This window comes from Bos javanicus, chromosome 6, assembly GCF_032452875.1.
Source record: "Bos javanicus breed banteng chromosome 6, ARS-OSU_banteng_1.0, whole genome shotgun sequence".
NCBI classification, from domain to species: Eukaryota; Metazoa; Chordata; class Mammalia; order Artiodactyla; family Bovidae; genus Bos; species Bos javanicus.
In genome coordinates, this window is record NC_083873.1 from 110,285,753 (window position 1) to 110,302,897 (window position 17,145).

The 17,145-nt window shown below is 42.2% G+C and overlaps 2 long non-coding RNA genes across 2 annotated transcripts; one reads left to right on the forward strand and one right to left on the reverse strand.

Annotated features, from left to right (window-relative positions):
* The first annotated feature begins 2,783 nt into the window (after positions 1-2,783).
* On the forward strand, positions 2,784-15,144 carry LOC133249867 (uncharacterized). Its single transcript, XR_009737145.1, has 2 exons — positions 2,784-3,784; positions 14,949-15,144. It is a non-coding gene; the product is annotated as an uncharacterized LOC133249867 (long non-coding RNA).
* Positions 15,145-15,306: 162 nt separating this feature from the next.
* LOC133249868 (uncharacterized) lies at positions 15,307-15,895 on the reverse strand. The gene is made up of 2 exons (XR_009737146.1): positions 15,704-15,895; positions 15,307-15,410 (listed from the first exon to the last, which is right to left on the reverse strand). It is a non-coding gene; the product is annotated as an uncharacterized LOC133249868 (long non-coding RNA).
* Positions 15,896-17,145: the final 1,250 nt, after the last annotated feature.

Sequence of the window (17,145 nt, forward strand, 5' to 3'; positions counted from 1 at the left end):
CCGACAGGTCACTTTAATTTCCGAGCTGGTGCGTTAGTGTGGCGAGCACCCACTTCCTCCCCTCCTGACCCTTTATCTGTTTTCACTGAGCTGAGCTCCCTGAAATAAGTGGCTGCTCCCCACCCTGCCCATCACCCTCAGCACCACACAATGGACGAGGAACAACGGGTTCCCTATCAGCGGAGCCCAAGGTGAGGCTGGGGGGACAGGAAACCTCTGCCAGGGCCTCCACGCCCGCTCCACTGCTGGCCACTTTGCCAGCATGCAGCTGGGGTGAGTCACTGAACTCAAAGCACAGCATCTCTTTGGAAAGCAAAGTCCACCCGTCTTCAGGCCCCATAGGTCCTGAGAAAGGATGTATTCTCCAGTTGTGTTTGGGGGCCTTCAGATGCTGGACTCTGGGCCTGGAATCAGAGTGGGGGGATTCCTTTTCATTCCATTTCAACAACGCAGCACTTCTAAGAGTGCTTGTGCTTGAAAATCTCGGTGAAGAGACATCAATGAGAACATCTCGTCTTGCTGTCAAGGTGCCTATAATCTGAGAAAGAAGGGCGAGGCCAGAAGGGGAGGAGAAAGACAGAGACCCAGTGTAAAACAGCCTAAAGTGTGTTTCAATGAAAAAGTAATGAGAATCATAATCTAATCTATAGAACAGAAAAACATGCAGCTGCTGGGCAGGGATGCAAATCCAGTCTGCAGCCTGCTTTTATAAATAAAGTTTTATTGAAACATAGCCATGCCCATTTGTTACATACTGTCCATGGTCATATTCGCCCTACAATGAAAAGCTGAGAGACCACAGTCCCCTGTAAAGGCAAATTATTTACTGTAGAATTTTTTCCAGAAAAATGCTTCAGACACCCCGTCTACATGGGCACTCTCTTTCTTTAGTCACTCAGTCATGTCCAACTCTTGCAACCCCATGGACTGTAGCCTGCCAGGCTCCTCTGTCCATGGGATTCTCCAGGCAAGAATACTGGAGTGGGTTGCGATACCCTTCTCCAGGGGATCTTCCCAACCCAGGAATCGAACCTGGGTCTCCTGCATGGCACGCAGATTTTTTACCGACTGAGCTATGAGGGAAGCCCCAAACTGCTAGGAAACACATGGTAATATTTGGGTACTGGACATGTTTAATTCCACTTAATAATTCCAGCGACCTTTGCCCTGTAAGTATTATTAAATGAACTTTGCAGATGGAGGCCAAGAGAAGAACCTGCTCAAGGTCACATAAATTAAAGAGAAGTATCTGGATTTGACCCAAAGGCACTGCTTCTTCTTCAGACACCTGTAAGCTGAGATATGCTCTCAACCTCTGCATTGGCAGATGATTCTGATTAATGATGAGGGGCTGGAGAAAGCCTTCGAGAGAGGAGGAGTGGCTGGTGGACAGCAGAGTAGCAGGAGGGAACTCAGCCAGCAGCAGAGGGGACCTTGAGAAAGAATGTTAGAACCGCAGAGCCAGAAGGAGCTTTCAAGATCAAGCTCATAAAACCCTTCATCTTAATCAGCTGGGGCTGCTGTCAGAAAATCCCAGAGACCGAGGGTCTTAAGCCACAGACATTCATTCTCACAGTTCTAGAGGCTGGAAGTCCAAAATCAAGGGGCAGTTTCTGTTCCTGGTGAGCGGCCACTTCCTGGCTTATAGATGCTATTTTTGTTTTTGTTTTTTTACAAGGATACCAATCCAGTGATGGGTCCCCTAGCTCATGACCTCATGAACCTAATTACCTCCCAAGGCCTACTCCACATATCATCACATTCTGGGTTAGAGCTCCAACATGGAATTCGAGGCGGGTTGCAAACATTCAGTTCTACAGAAGGGACTGGAAACCAGAGAAGTAAAGGAATGCACTCAGGGTCGCACAGCAATAGACCAAGCTGGAGGCAAAACATGCCTAGAGCTTTGCAGAGTTTGAGCCTTTTCTGGGCCAACTGTGCCTCCCTATCAAATGCCCTGTGTTGACTCTGGGCTGATCACCGTCCCAGGGAGTGCTGGAGCTTTGTGCCGTTTGCAGTCAGAATCAAGCCAGTTGCAGGCTTGGTGTTTGTTTTACCTGATGCCCTCATGTGACAGGCGTTTCTGTTTGACCAGGTGCAGAGAAAGGACACAAGACTGGAGGTCAGCCAACCTGGCTTCCTGTTTGTCACCGGCTCCATGCGTGACCTTGGACCAGTCACCTAAATGCTCTGCCTCCATCGGACTGTGTAAAATGTGGGGCAGAGATAGACAGCCCTTTCCTTTTGGCTTCAATTGTTCCTATCAAGTAAAATTGATTAACATAGAGATCGTTAAGGGACCAAAGACCACACACCCGTCTGCTGGTCGTCCTTGTTTTCCTGTCACATTTGATCTCATCAGATCAAGAATCAGGAATGTGTTATTTGAATTTGGGAGACACACAATATTAAGAAGCAGAATTCAGGCATGCATTGCACAAAAAAGTGTTAATTGAGCTTATTTTTTGTCAGGATATGCACTTCATGCTAGGATGCAGCTGTGAATAAAACAGGGGTGATCAGACAGTGCCATGTGGTGTGAGAAACACGACACAGAGGAGGAAGGTATGAATAACGACAGCAAGGGGCTCCAGAGCAAGACGGCCTGGGTTCGACCCCTGACGGTACCTAATTGCCGGTGTAGCCTTATACACATTCTTTAATTTCTCTCATCTGTGAAACAGAGACCAAAATAGTTAAAAATAAATAAATAAACAAGAAGCAGACTCAGATATAGAGAAGAAACTAGTGGTCACCCGTGGTTGGAAGGGGTAGAATTTCCCAACTGTTGGGTGTCGGATAGACCAAAAGGCTGTACTTACTGTACCGTGTGGGGAATACAGCCAATAGCTTGTGGAAAATGTAAATGGAAAATAACCTCTGACAAGTATATTAAGAATGTTAAAAATTAAAAAAAAAAAATGGTATCTGTCTCAGGGTTGGCAGGGAGAATCAGTTGAGCTAATTCTTGTACAGGAGTTTAAACTGTGCTGCGCAGTGAGGCACACAGCCCTCATGGAGGTGATGGAGAGGTGCTGGGTGACAAAGGAGAAGGAAGAAACGGCACCTACGTGATTCAGGCCAGGGTTGGGGGACACAGCAATGCGGGATCCCCAGGGGGGTGACGTCAAACTGAAGCCCAAAGAATGAGCTGGAGTCAGTGGTGGAGGGTGGGGGTGAGGAGTCTCCCAGGAAGGGGGAATCTCATGTGTGAAGTCCCTCAGACAAGGGAGAATAGGAATTGTGGGGGAACCAAGGAGTGGTGACAGGTGAGGCTGGGAGATCAGCCCAAGTCTGATACCAAAGGCTTTCTAATCCCTGTCTCCCACTCTGGAGCTAGAGCTGTATAACCCACCACACGATTTACCTGCTCAGCCATGTAAAAAGCACTGGAGGAATCCTGCCTTAGGGGCCATGTGGGCACTGGGGGTTGGAGTTTGGTCAAGCGGGAGTTTTGTCCAAAGCTGCCAGGGACAGAAGGATCAGGGTGTGGGCTGGCTGTGTGCAGTCAGGCTCAGCCAGAGAAAGAGCCAGAGCAGCTGGAGCGGAAAACAAAGCCAAGAGGGCAGAGGGCAGCCAAGTCGACATGGGAAGAAAGCAGGGAGAGAGAGAGCTCAAGGAGAAGAAGTCATGGGGCTCAAGACAAGTGACCAAGGAAGGCTGGAGTGCCAGCAGCCTGTGTGAAGGGTCCTGATCGCAGGGTCCGTAGGGGCACCAGGCGGCTTGACAGCCAAGGGTCTGGATGGATGCCCGGCATCCTCACGCACTCACAAGGCCGGTCAAGGTGAGCTCGGGGAAGACCTCTGCACAGACTGGTACCTGTGCTCGAGCACTGCCCTCTCTTGCCCCGGTGGGATGAGGGGCCTTTTACAGGGACTTTTAACCATCATCACCGCCAGGGTGTCTAGGAGCAAAGTGTTAGGAGAAACAGCTTTCAACAGCCTCTGCTCTAAAGCCAGAAGGTCTGCGATGACCACTGCACCTCCATCTCACGTACGTGTGAGTGTAGATTATAATGGAGCTGTTGGCTTATTTTTTTTTTGAGGATTATGTACAGCCACTTCATGCTTGTAACAGAGTGAGTCCTCTGTGTTATTAAATAGTTTGGTTTAGCTTTACCCACCTATAGAGGAAAGTTTATCTAAGCCTATATTCTAGGCTCCCTGTTGGCTGTTCAGAATATGAAGAGTATGGCATAGTCCCTGCCCATAAATGGCTTAGAGTCTAATGAGTAAATCAGGCAAGGGAATGGTGAGTTTTAGCGGCTGGGGCAGAGAGAAGCCAGTGATGCTGGAGAGGCTGGATGAGCTTGGTGAAGGGAAAAATGGGTTGGAAACAGACGTATAGATAGTAAATGCAGACTGACCTGTCCGAATGACTCACACTTCTAACAATGATCCAGGGAGGGAAGAGGAACAAATACTGACAAAAACAAGAACTACTGGGGACTTCCCTCATGGCCCAGTGGTTAAGAATCCATACTTCCAACTTAGGGGGCACGGGTTTGATCCCCAATCAGGGAACTGAGTTCCCATATGCTGCAAGGTCAAAAAATTTAAAACAAACAAACAAAAATAAGAACTGTGAAAATAAAGTGGTGATAAAGTTCTGAGAAGGTACTGCCATATCACCAACTCCTGGGCCACCTCTTAGAGAAGACCTCCTTCTCCATTATTAAAGGGAAAAAAGATGCTGACAGACATTGCTTTTGTGGCTCAGAAAAAATAAGTATTTCAGAGCATTACCAACAAGTTGCTACCGAGTCTCCTTTTCTTCCTGATATTCAGGCTTCTGGGTTTTTATTGTTCCCCATCGATTTACCATGCAATAAAAATAAGTATGAAAGGCAATGGATTTGTCCTATGGAAAAAAGAAGGTATCAGCGAGTTTCAAATACATTTAGGGTTTTATTTCTATTTGAATTTCATGTTTTAAAATGTGAATATATTAAGGGTTAGGATAATGATCATTCTAAGTGACTCCATCATCGAATCATTTAAAACAAGAACAACATTTTTGCCTACAAAGCAAAGTGAAAATGGAAGTAGCTACCACACTAATCAGAATAATTTAAGGCTATGTAACATGACTTTTTTTGTTTGTTTTTTGCCTTACAAATAGCTGTGAAAAGAAGAGAAGCGAAAAGCAAAGGAGAAAAGGAAAGATACACCCATTTGAATGCAGAGTTCCAAAGAATAGCAAGGAGAGATAAGAAAGCCTTTCTCAGTGATCAGTGCAAAGAAATAGAAGAAAACAATAGAATGGGAAACACTAGAGATCTCTTCAAGAAAATTAGAGATACCAAGGGAACATTTCATGCAAAGATGGGCTCGATAAAGGACAGAAATAGTATGGACCTAACAGAAGCAGAAGATATTAAGAAGAGATGGCAAGAATACACAGAAGAACTGTACAAAAAGATCTTCACGACCCAGATAATCACGATGGTGTGATCACTGACCTAGAGCCAGACATCTTGGAATGTGAAGTCAAGTGGGCCTTAGAAAGCATCACGATGAACAAAGCTAGTGGAGGTGATGAAATAAATTCCAGTTGAGCTATTCCAAATCCTGAAAGATAATGCTGTGAAAGTGCTGCACTCAATATGCCAACAAATTTGGAAAACTCAGCAGTGGCCACAGGACTGGAAAAGGTCAGTTTTAATCCCAGTCAAAGAAAGGCAATGCCAAAGAATGCTCAAAATACCACACAATTGCACTCATTTCACATGCTAGGAAAGTAATGCTCAAAATTCTCCAAGCCAGGCTTCAGCAATATGTGAACCGTGAACTTCCAGATGTTCAAGCTGGTTTTAGAAAAGGCAGAGGAACCAGAGATCAAATTGCAAACATCTTCTAGATCATCAAAAAAGCAAGAGAGTTCCAGAAAAACATCTATTTCTGTTTTGTTGACTACGCCAAAGCCTTTGACTGTGTGGATCACAATAAACTGTGGAAAGTTCTGACAGGGATGGGAATACCAAACCACCTGACCTGCCTCTTGAGAAATCTGTATGCAGGTCAGGAAGCAACAGTTAGAACTGGACATGGAACAACAGACTGGTTCCAAATGGGAAAAGAAGTACGTCAAGGCTGTATATTGTCACCCTGTTTATTTAACTTATATGCAGAGTACATCATGAGAAATGCTGGGCTGGAGGAAGCACAAGCTGGAATCAAGATTGCCGGGAGAAATATCAAGAACCTCAGATATGCAGATAACACTACCCTTATGGCAGAAAGTGAAGAGGAACTAAAAAGACTCTTGATGAAAGTGAAAGTGGAGAGTGAAAAAGTGGGCTTAAAGCTCAACATTCAGAATATTAAGATCATGGCATCTGGTCCCATTACTTCATGGGAAATAGGTGGGGAAACAGAGTCAGACTTTATTTTTGGGGCTCCAAAATCAGTGCAGATGGCAACTGCAGCCATGAAATTAAAAGACACTTACTCCTTGGAAGGAAAGTTATGACCAACCTAGACAGCATATTAAAAAGCAGAGACATTACTTTGCCAACAAAGGTCCATCTAGTCAAGGCTATGGTTTTTCCAGTGGTCATGTATGGATGTGAGAGTTGGACTGTGAAGAAAGCTGAGCGCCGAAGAATTGATGCTTTTGAACTGTGGTGTTGGAGAAGACTCTTGAGAGTCCCTTGGACTGCAAGGAGATCCAACCAGACCATTCTAAAGGAGATCAGTCCTGGGTGTTCACTGGAAGGACTGATGTTAAAGCTGAAACTCCAATACTTTGGCCACCTGATGTGAAGAGCTGACTCATTTGAAGAGACCCTGATGCTGGGAAAGATTGAAGGCAGGAGAAGAAGGGGACAACAGAGGATGAGATGCCTTGATGGCATCACCAACTCCATAGACATGAATTTGAGTAAACTCTGGGAGTTGGTGATGGACAGGGAGCCCTGACAAGCTGAAGTCCATGGGCTCGCAAAGAGTCGGACATGACTGGGCGACTAAACTGAACCTGATGGCAAAAACCACTACAATATTGTAAAGTAATTAGTCTCCAATTAAAATAAATTAATTAATTTACCAAAAAAAAAGAGAGAGAGACGGATATGACTGAGTGACTAACATATTTGAAAAAAAATAGAAAATACTGACTGTTGTGCAGCCAGGGCACGGGCTGGACTGGAAAGAGCAGCAGGACTCGCTCGGGGAGCAGTCACACGGGAGGAGACGACGGTTTAGAAACAACAAAGCAAGGCTCTCAGCTACACAGTTCCTGGGAGCCAGCTGACGTCAGATCCCCCGAGAGCACCTCCAGCTACTCCCCGCCCTGGTCCAGCCTGACAGGAAAGACTGGTGTTTCCTCTCCAGCTACTGTGTGGACACGTCAGGAAGTGCCTCCACCAACCCACCCCCCAACCCCCACGCCTGGAAAACGAAGACGATCCTACTTATAAAACCTGGCAAAGGCTCTCTGACCAGGACAGGGCTTGGCAACTGGCTAAATGTTTTCTCTAAAGGACCAGACAGTAAATATTTTAGACTTTGTCAGTCACTTACCATGGCTCACATAGTTTCCTTTTTTTTTTTTTTTTTGCTTGTTTAATGACCATTTTTAAATGAAAAAATAAATAAATAAAGTCTTGACTTGAGCAGTATAAAAACAATCCATGGGTGAGAGTGTGGGGATCCCTGGACAGGGACTTCTTTCCTTTCTTTTTTAAAAAAGAAAATAAACAGAGATCCTGAGAATTGTTCCAAAATTGCTAAGAAATATGACATGGAGTCATATCCAGTCTTTTTCTTTTAATTGAAGTATAGTTAATTTGCAATGTTTTGTTAGATTCTGCTGTACAGCAAAGTGACGTATGTACACACACCTTGTCTAATCTTCATTGATTTCCTGAGAGACAGCCAGCACAGGCAGTTAAATACTCTGCGATGCACTGCCAACTCCCACAGGAACAAGAGAAAGGGCTCAAGCATTCTGAGACCACAGGTATCAGATGTTCTTTACGTCTTTGTGAACTCACCACCATCATGAGTTTTAAGAGGATGCCTTTTCCATAATCAGAAAAGTCTAACTATTGCAATCAATGAATGGTTTGTAATACTAATGAACTGTAAGAAAAACCAAAAAAATCTGAAAAATACATAGTTTCATCTGTTTTTGTTTTCACCAGAAACACAAACCATGATGCTGCACATACTTTTGACCTGAGTTGAATTGAGGATTTTACCCAAGTAGTTAACAAGAATGAAAGACTGAATATACAAATGAGTAATGGCCAGGTCGTACATAAAAATAGAACTCTGACCCAAACTCTGCTGCAACCAGCCCAGGAAACCAAACGTTTATCTACAGTAATCAGCCCAGGAAACCAGCCCGCTATAAATCAGACTTGCAGTAAGTCAGACTCCCGTATCTAATAACAATCCAGAAAGCCCAACAATAACCCCTAAAACAATCCACCCCAATTGGCCAGAATTTGATTAATAACTGAGAACTTCCCTAATTTTTGCCCCTGTTTCCAACTTAAGACCAACCAGAAAAAGCCAAATTGTTGAGGCCCATTACATCCAATTAAACAGGATGCCCCCTTCTAGTTTCCCCACAGCAACACCTTCCAATCAAGACATACCTGTAGCTCTTCCTATTTTCCACTATAAAGCTTTTCTACCCCTCTCCTTGACTTCGGCGCTCTCCCAAACACAAGTGATGGTGACTAATTCACGTACTCTAGTAAGTTCTGAGTAAATACCCTTTGATTTTCTCCTTTGGTTAGCCTTCACCTATTTCCACAAGGCTACACCCTCTTCTTCTGTTTTGCATATTTAAATCATAAAATTTCACCAACTTTAAGGCCCCAATTCATGATTACAAAGAATTTAAAGGTAGCTAATAACACAGGGGAGCTTTTTATTAAATATTTGAGATGCTAAAGTTATAAGTGAGGAAAGTAAGCTACAGAGACTGTTTTGTTACAATGTTCCTTCCAGGACATGACACTGATTGCCTGAAGGTGGGGCCATTTCACAAGGGGCTGGGCTGAAATGCTCTGTGAAATAGAACACAGAACCAAATGAACTGGTGGAACAAAATTTGCTTTGCTAAGTATCTACTATGTGCCCAGGGCTACAGCAGATATAACGAGACATACAAAGAAACTTGAAGAGCCATTGGAGAAGCTCATTCACAAAAATTTAGGAACTTACATAAGTTGCACCAAAAAGGTTAGGTTAAGGTTAAGTCACTTCAGTCATGTCCGACTCTGTGTGACCCCATAGACGGCAGCCCATCAGGCTCCCCCGTCCATGGGACTCTCCAGACAAGAACACTGGAGTAGGTTGCCATTTCCTTCTCCAGCAAATTATAAAACATGTTATTTCCAAATTGTGTTCCAAAGAATAGCTGCTAAGGGAAAAAAGAAATTTCTATCACAAAAGCATTCAGAAATTAAAACTGCAACAAGATATTTTGTAGATAGCAGCAAACTGATCCTGAAGTTTATAGAGAGGGGGAAGACTCAGTAGTCAATACATGGTTGACAGAGAAGAACAAAGTTGGAGAACTGAGACCACTCAACTCCAAGACTTACCATAAAGCTATTGTAGTCAAGGCAGCATGATATTGGTGAAGAACAGACAAATAAATCAATGGGACAGAATAGAGAGACCCGAAATATTCCCCCATAAATATAATCAACTGATCTCTGACAAAAAGAGCAAATTCGAAACAATGAAACGAAGACAATCTTTTTAACAAATGGTGCTGAAACAATTGGACATCCACGGGTAAAAAATGAATCTAGGCATAACTTATATACTTTTCACAAAAATTAACTCAAAATGGATCATAAAACTAAATGTAAAACTCAAAACTATTTAATTCCTAGAAGACAACATAGGAGAAAACCTAGATGATCTTGAGCATGGTGATGATATTTTAGATACAACAACAAAGGAACAACCCATGAAAGAAATTATTTATAAGCTGGGCCTTGTTATAATTAAAACCTTCTGCTCTGAAAAAGACAAGCGTCAAAAGACTGATAAGGCAAGCCTCATACTGGGAGACAAATACTTGCAAAAGACACATCTGATCAGTTAAGTTCAGTTGCTCAGTCGTGTCTGACTCTTTGTGACCCCACGGACCAGGCTTCCCTGTCCATCAGCAACTCCTGGAATTCATGTTCATAGAGTTGATTATGCCATCCAATCATTTCATCCTCTGTCATCCCCTTCTCCTCCTGCCTTCAATCTTTCCCAGCATCAGGGTCTTTACTAATGAGTCAGTTCTTTGCATCAGGCAGCCAAAGTATTGGAGCTTCAGCTTCAGCATCAGTCCTTCCAATGAATATTCAGGACTGATTTCCTTTAGAATTGACTGGTTTGATCTCCTTGCAGTCCAAGGGATTCTCAAGAGTCTTCTCCAACACCATAGTTTAAAAGCATACATTCTTTGGAGCTCAGCTTTCTTTATGGTCCAACCCTTATATCCATACATGACTACTGAAAAAACTATAGCTTTGACTAGACAGACCTTTGTTGACAAAGTAATGAATGTCTCTGCTTTTTAATATGCTGTCTAGGTTGGTCATAGCTTTTCTTCCAAGAAGCAAGCGTTTTTCTGGTAAAGGACCATTATTCCAAAACACAAAGAATAAAAATCCTTAACTTTTAAAAACAAGAAAAAAAACAACCAGATTAAAAATGAGCCAAAGACTTTAACAGACATTTCACCAAAGGAAAAAATAAAAAAAAAAACAGATACAAATAAACCATCTGGAAAGATACTTCTCTCAGATGTCATCATGGAAATGCAAATTAAAACAGTATGATATTACTATATACCTGTTAGAATGGCCAAAATTGAGAACACTGACAAATCAAATGCTGGTGAGGAGATGGGGCAACAGGAACTCTCATCATTGCTAGTGGAAATATGAAATGGTACCACTACTTGAAAATAACCCCATTGGTATCTGGATGCCTCAAGTGCAAGTCGAGAATGGAAGACAAGAAGAAACTCATTGTCCATGTGGACAACACCTTGTTTTTAGTTTCTGAATAAGGATCCACCCAAAATTGGTGACCTTGAGAATGTCAAAACATTCCCTGCTATCAGGGAATGTTTAACCAGGACCATGTAGACCAGTTGCATCAAGATGCTTCCATACTGGATACTCAGAGAAGAAATTCATGCATTGGCACAAGGTAGAGAGGTGGCTGGCTTCCTCTTTACATAAAAATCAGTTTTATTCATTAAGGTAGGTTCTCAAAGTGTTACCAGTTAATATAGATGACATGATATTCTGTATAGGAAATCCTAAAGATGTCACCAGAAAACTACTAGAGCTCATCAATGAATTTGGTAAAGTTACAGGACATAAAATTAATACACAGCAATCTGTTGCATTTCTACAACAATGACGTATCAGAAAGAGAAATAAGGAAACAATTGCATTTATCATCACAACAAAATGAAGAAAATACCTAGGAATAAACCTAACTAAGGAAGTAAAACTTTATGCTCTGGAAGCCATAAGATGTTGATTAAAGAAATTGAAGTTGATACAAACAAATGAAAAGATATACCCTGTTCTTGGGTTGAAGGAATCAATATTGTTAAAATGACTATATTATTCAAGGCAATCTACAGATTCAGTGCAATCCCTGTGAAAATACTAATAGCATTTTTCACAGAACTAAAACAAATAATTTTAAAATTTGTATGGAGGCACAAAGACTTCAAATAGCCAAAACAATGTTGAGAAAGAAGAACAGAGCTGGAGGAATCATGGTCCCTGAGTTCAGACTATACTAAAAAGCTACAGCACTCAAAACAGAATGGTACTGGCAAAAAAAAAAGAAATACACATACATCAATGGGACAGAAAATAAGCTCAAAAATAAACACACACACGTATGGTCAATTAATCTACAAGAACATACAATGAAGAAAAGTGTCACTTCAGCAAGTGGTGCTGGGCAGCTACATGTCAAAGAATGAAATTAGAACCACAAATACCTACACAAAAATAAACTCAAAGTGGATTCAAGACCTAAATGTAAGACCAGATACTGTAAAACTCCTAGAAGAAAATGTGTGCAGCATACTCTAATAGAAACCACAGAAATATTTTTTTATCCATCCCTAAAGTACAAAAAATAAAAGCAAAAAATATACAAATGGGACTTAATATAAACTCTAAAGCCTTTGCACAGCAAAGGAAACCACTGACAAAAAGAAAAGACAACCCACTGAATAGGAGAAAATATTTGCAAATGATATGACTGATAAGGGGTTAATACAAACAGTTAATACAATGCAACATTAAAAAAAAAAATCAACCTGATTCAAAAATAGGCAGAAGAACTGAATAGACATTTTTCCAAAGAGGAAATGCAGATGACCAACAGGCAAATGAAAAATTGCTCAACATCACTAATCATCAGAGAATAGATGCAAGTAAAAAGCACAGTGTGATAGCACCTCATACCTGTCAGAATGGCTATCCTCAAAAAGATCACTAGTAACCAATGTGGCAAAGATATGGAGAAAAGGGAACCCTTGTATCCTGTAGATAAGAATGTAAATTGGTGGAATTTCCATCATGGAAAACAGCATGGAGATTTCTTCACAAATTCAAAATAGAACTGCACGTGATCCAGAAACTCCACATCTGGGAATATATATGGAAAAAGACAGAAACATTAATTCAAGAAGACACATGCCCTGCAATATTCACGACAGCTTTATTTACAATTGCTGAGATATGGAAGCAACCTAAGTGTCCATCAACAAATAAATGGATAAATAAAATGTGGTATATACATACTGTGGAATACTACTCAGCCACTAAAAAGGATGAAACTTTGCCATTTGCAGCAACGCAGATGGATCTGGAGAATGTTATGCTAAGTAAAGAAAGTCAGAGAAAGACAAATACAGCACCGTATCACTTATATGTGGAATCTAAGAAATACAACAACCTAATGCACATAACAAAAATGAAGCAGACTCACTCACAGATACAGAGAACAAGCTAGTGGTTACGAGAGGCAGGTAAGGGGGACCAAAGCAGGAGGTACAAGCGATTGGATGTAAGACAGGCTCAATGATGTCCTGTGCAAATGGGGAATAAAGCCAATATTTTATGATAGTGATAAATAAAGTGTAACCTTTAAAACTGTATAGAAAGTTTAAAAAAAAAGATAATAAAATAAGTGTACCTGTTGTTGTTTACTTGCTAAGTCATGTCTAACTTTTTGTGACCCCATGGAGTGTAGCCCACCAGGCTCCTCTGTCCATGGGATTTCTAGGCAACAATAACGGAGCGGGTTGCCATTTCCTTCTCCAGGGCAGCTTCCTGACCCAGGGATCGTACTCCAGCCTTCAGCATTGCAGGCAAATTCTTTACCGCTGAGCCACTAGGGAAGCCCACAAATGTATGCCATAGAGTAAGGTGCTACAGTTTCTTCCTGGAATGCTAAGAGTTCAATCTGCTACCTGATAGCTGTAAGAGAGCAAATGAGGAAGTTCCTCTGGGGGTATTTGCATGTTATGAGTGTCTTTCTGGCATGCTACAGGCATGAGAGTTCTGTTTCTGCTTCATTTATTTTACAACTGAAAGAAAAGTAGACCAAGAAGGTTGTTTCATCAAAGTCATATCCAAAGAATAAATCCACTGGCAAGTTTTGAGAGATGTCTAACAGATGTCAAAAAAAAAAAAAAAAAACAACAACAACTAAACATTTCAAGCTGTTACAGAGGTCCTGGAATTCTAGTTGTTAGTTCTCTTGAGAGACCTTTTTAAATTTATTTTTTAATATTTAGAACTTATTTTGTAAAGATATAAGTTCTCTGAAAACTTATTACACATACAGCATAATTTATAATCAAGACAGAGATTTTAAAAGTAGGTTAACATTTTACAGAACAGAGTTTGGATTCTGTGACGGCAGTGTGTTTTGGGAAGACCAAAATACTAATAAAATGGTTTACACCTTCCTAGTGATTGCTAACATTTCTTTGTGTATACTACTTGCTAGTCAAGGTGTTTTTTTTTTTTAAATATGTGCAATTAATATCTGTTGTGCTTGTTGCTCAGTCCTGTGCGACTCTTTGCAACCCCATGGACTACAGCATGCCAGGCCTTCCTGTCCCTAATATTTATTTAAGAGCAATTATATCCTAGGCAATAGAACAGAACAAATGTTCAGCTCTCATGGAGATCACCTTTCAGTTAGGAAAACAGACAATAAGTAAATTATAACTTAAAAGATGATAAAGGTTAGAAAAGAGTAAGTTATAGGAGGACAATAATGACTCCTGGGTTCAGAGGGGCAGAGAGGTGAAATTTCAAATAGTGATCAGAAAAGTCCTCATTGAGAAGGTGACATTTGGCAAAGACTTGATACGGGAGGTAAAGATGCTTATCTTACAGCCATTATCATATTTAATTCATTCTACATCTAGATATTACGATTATCTCCAATTTAGATATTACGATTATCTCCATTTTATACATGAGGAAAGGAAAACAGAGAAGCTACATATCTGACTCAGATCACGAAACAGTGGGCAAAGCCAACATTTCAGCTATGGAAATGTGGTCTATTTTAAAGCCAGAACTTTAACCACCGCCATCGGACAGTGCCTCCTAGAGATCAGGAAACTGGCTGACCCCCTCACTGTCTCTCAGCTCCAAACAGATCCTTCTGTGTTCTCCTGTTGGGGATGTGAAGGTTGAGATTCTGCAAACCACGATTTTCCTTTGCCAGATGACTTTGCTTATTGTCGTTCAGTCACTCAGCCATGTCTAACTATGTGACCCCGTGTTTGTCATGCTTGTGACCCCGTGAACCTCAGCTCGCCAGGCTTCCCTCTCCTTCACTGTCTCTCAGAGTGAAGCTCAAACTCACGTCCATTGAGTCAATGATGCCATCCAACCATCTCATCCTCTGTCGCCCCCTTTACAGATGCTGCCAAATGCAGGATCTCGAAAGAAGCTGGAAGCCCCAGAAGGAAGCAGGGACCTAGTTCTTCACCCCAGCAACAGCACTTCACCATGGCAGCAACAGCCTTAGTTACAGTCTGCATCCCTATTTCATGGTTCCAGGACTAGTGGTGTGCAGAAAACTGATTCTCCAGAAAAAAATAAATAGCATTGGCCTATTTCTGTTGTATAAATACACCATCATGGGTGACCTCAAGCTACTAAAATTTCAACAATTGACTTAAAAAATTCCTGGAAATGTAATAGTTGGCCCACCCTTGGCAGGAACAGACTCTCGTTATCCCCTCAGGTGTCCCACAAGCATCCAGACAACACTCCTCTTCAGCGTCTGAGTCCCAGCTCCTCAGGAACACCTTTAATTTCCTCATTTCTAACCACAGTGGCCCTCCATATCCATGTGTTCTGCATCCAATGATTCAATCACCTGCAGATGAGAAACATTAAGAAAAAATATTGCAGAAAGTTCCAGAAAGGAAAACTAGAATGTGCAGTACCAGCAACTATTTACATAGAATTTACATTGTATCTATAACTATTTACATAGCATTTACATTGTATTTACAACTATTTACATAGTATTTACATCGCCTTAGGTATTATAAGTAATCTGGAGAGGAGTTAAAAGTACGCAGGAGAGTGTGTGTATGTTATGTGCAAATACTAATGCCATCTTTTTTTTTTTTTTTTTTTTAAAAACTAGGCTGCCTCCACCTTCACCTGCTTAGGAACAGGCCCTTGCTCCTTCCGATCCCCTGCAGGCCTTGCTTTCTTTGGCATCGCTGTCTTCAAGACAAGGCAGTGAGGACATGCACACCGGATTCAAGCCACTTGCGCGCGGCCTCCAGCGTAACGGCCGGCTACGCGAGCTGGGGGCGGGGCGGCGCGGCGCAGCACGGCGCGCGCATGCTCGGAGCGACCCCTCCTGCTCTGAGCCTGCCTCCCGACTGTCTAATGCCATCTTATATGAGGAAGTTGAGCATCCAGGAACTTGGTATCTACAGGGGTTTTGGAACCATTCTCCAGTTCAGTTCAGTTGCTCAGTCGTGTCCAACTCTTTGCAACCCCATGGACTGCAACACACCAGGCCTTCCTGTCCATCACCAACTCCAGGAGTTTACTCAAATGTATATCCATTGAGTCGGTGATGCCATTCAACCATCTCATCCTCTGTCGTCCCCTTCTCCCCCCACCTTCAATCTTTCCCAGCATCAGGGTCTTTTCAAATGAGTCAGCTCTTCCCATCAGGTGACCAAAGTATTGGAGTTTCAGCTTCAGCATCAGCCCTTCCAATGAATATTCAGGACTGATTTCCTTTAGGATGGACTGGTTGGATCTCCTTGCAGTCCAAGGGACTCTCAAGAGTCTTCTCCAACACCACAGTTTAAAAGAATCAATTCTTCTGTGCTCAGCTTTCTTTATAGTCCAACTCTCACATCCATACAGATACCCAATTTTTGCTGTGCTCCACAGCCCTTGGGGTGATTGCTGCTTCCTGCACTTACCACCTTTAGGGCCTCAGTGTTTCCATTTTGTTTTCTTAACACTCCAATACCTGCTTTAACCAGTCTTCCATAGTGGTGTGTGCGTGCATGCTAAGTCCCTTCAGCCGTGTCCAACTCTTTGTGACCCTGAGGACTATAGCCTGCCAGGCTCCTCTGTCCATGGGATTCTCCAGGCAAGAATACTGAGGTGGGTTGCCATGCCTTTCTCCAGGGGATCTTCCCCACCCAGGGATCAAACCCAGGTCTCCTGCACTTCCTGCATTACAGGTGGATTCCTTACCACTGAGCCACTGGGAAAGCCCTCGGTAAGTGGATACTTGTTGTTAAAATAATTAATATAATTTTTCTTTTCCTGTCTGGAAACTGACAAATGTTCTGCCAATTTCATCCTTTAAAGTTTTTTTTTTTTTTTTTTTTTTACATATTTCCCCAATCAGATTTTTCCCTTATGCCACACTGCCTTTAAATTCACGGGTCCTCTGGCCTAAAATCGCATCCCTTGGCTCCCCAATCCCATCAGTTCCTTCTCAGAACTCAACAGCAGTATATCTGCTGTGTTATTAATGTTCTTCCCTTGGTGGTAAGAGTCTTGAAAATAGGGACTCTGCCTTCTTATCTGTGCTGCATCCCTGTATTCTCAAAGTGCTGAGCACAATT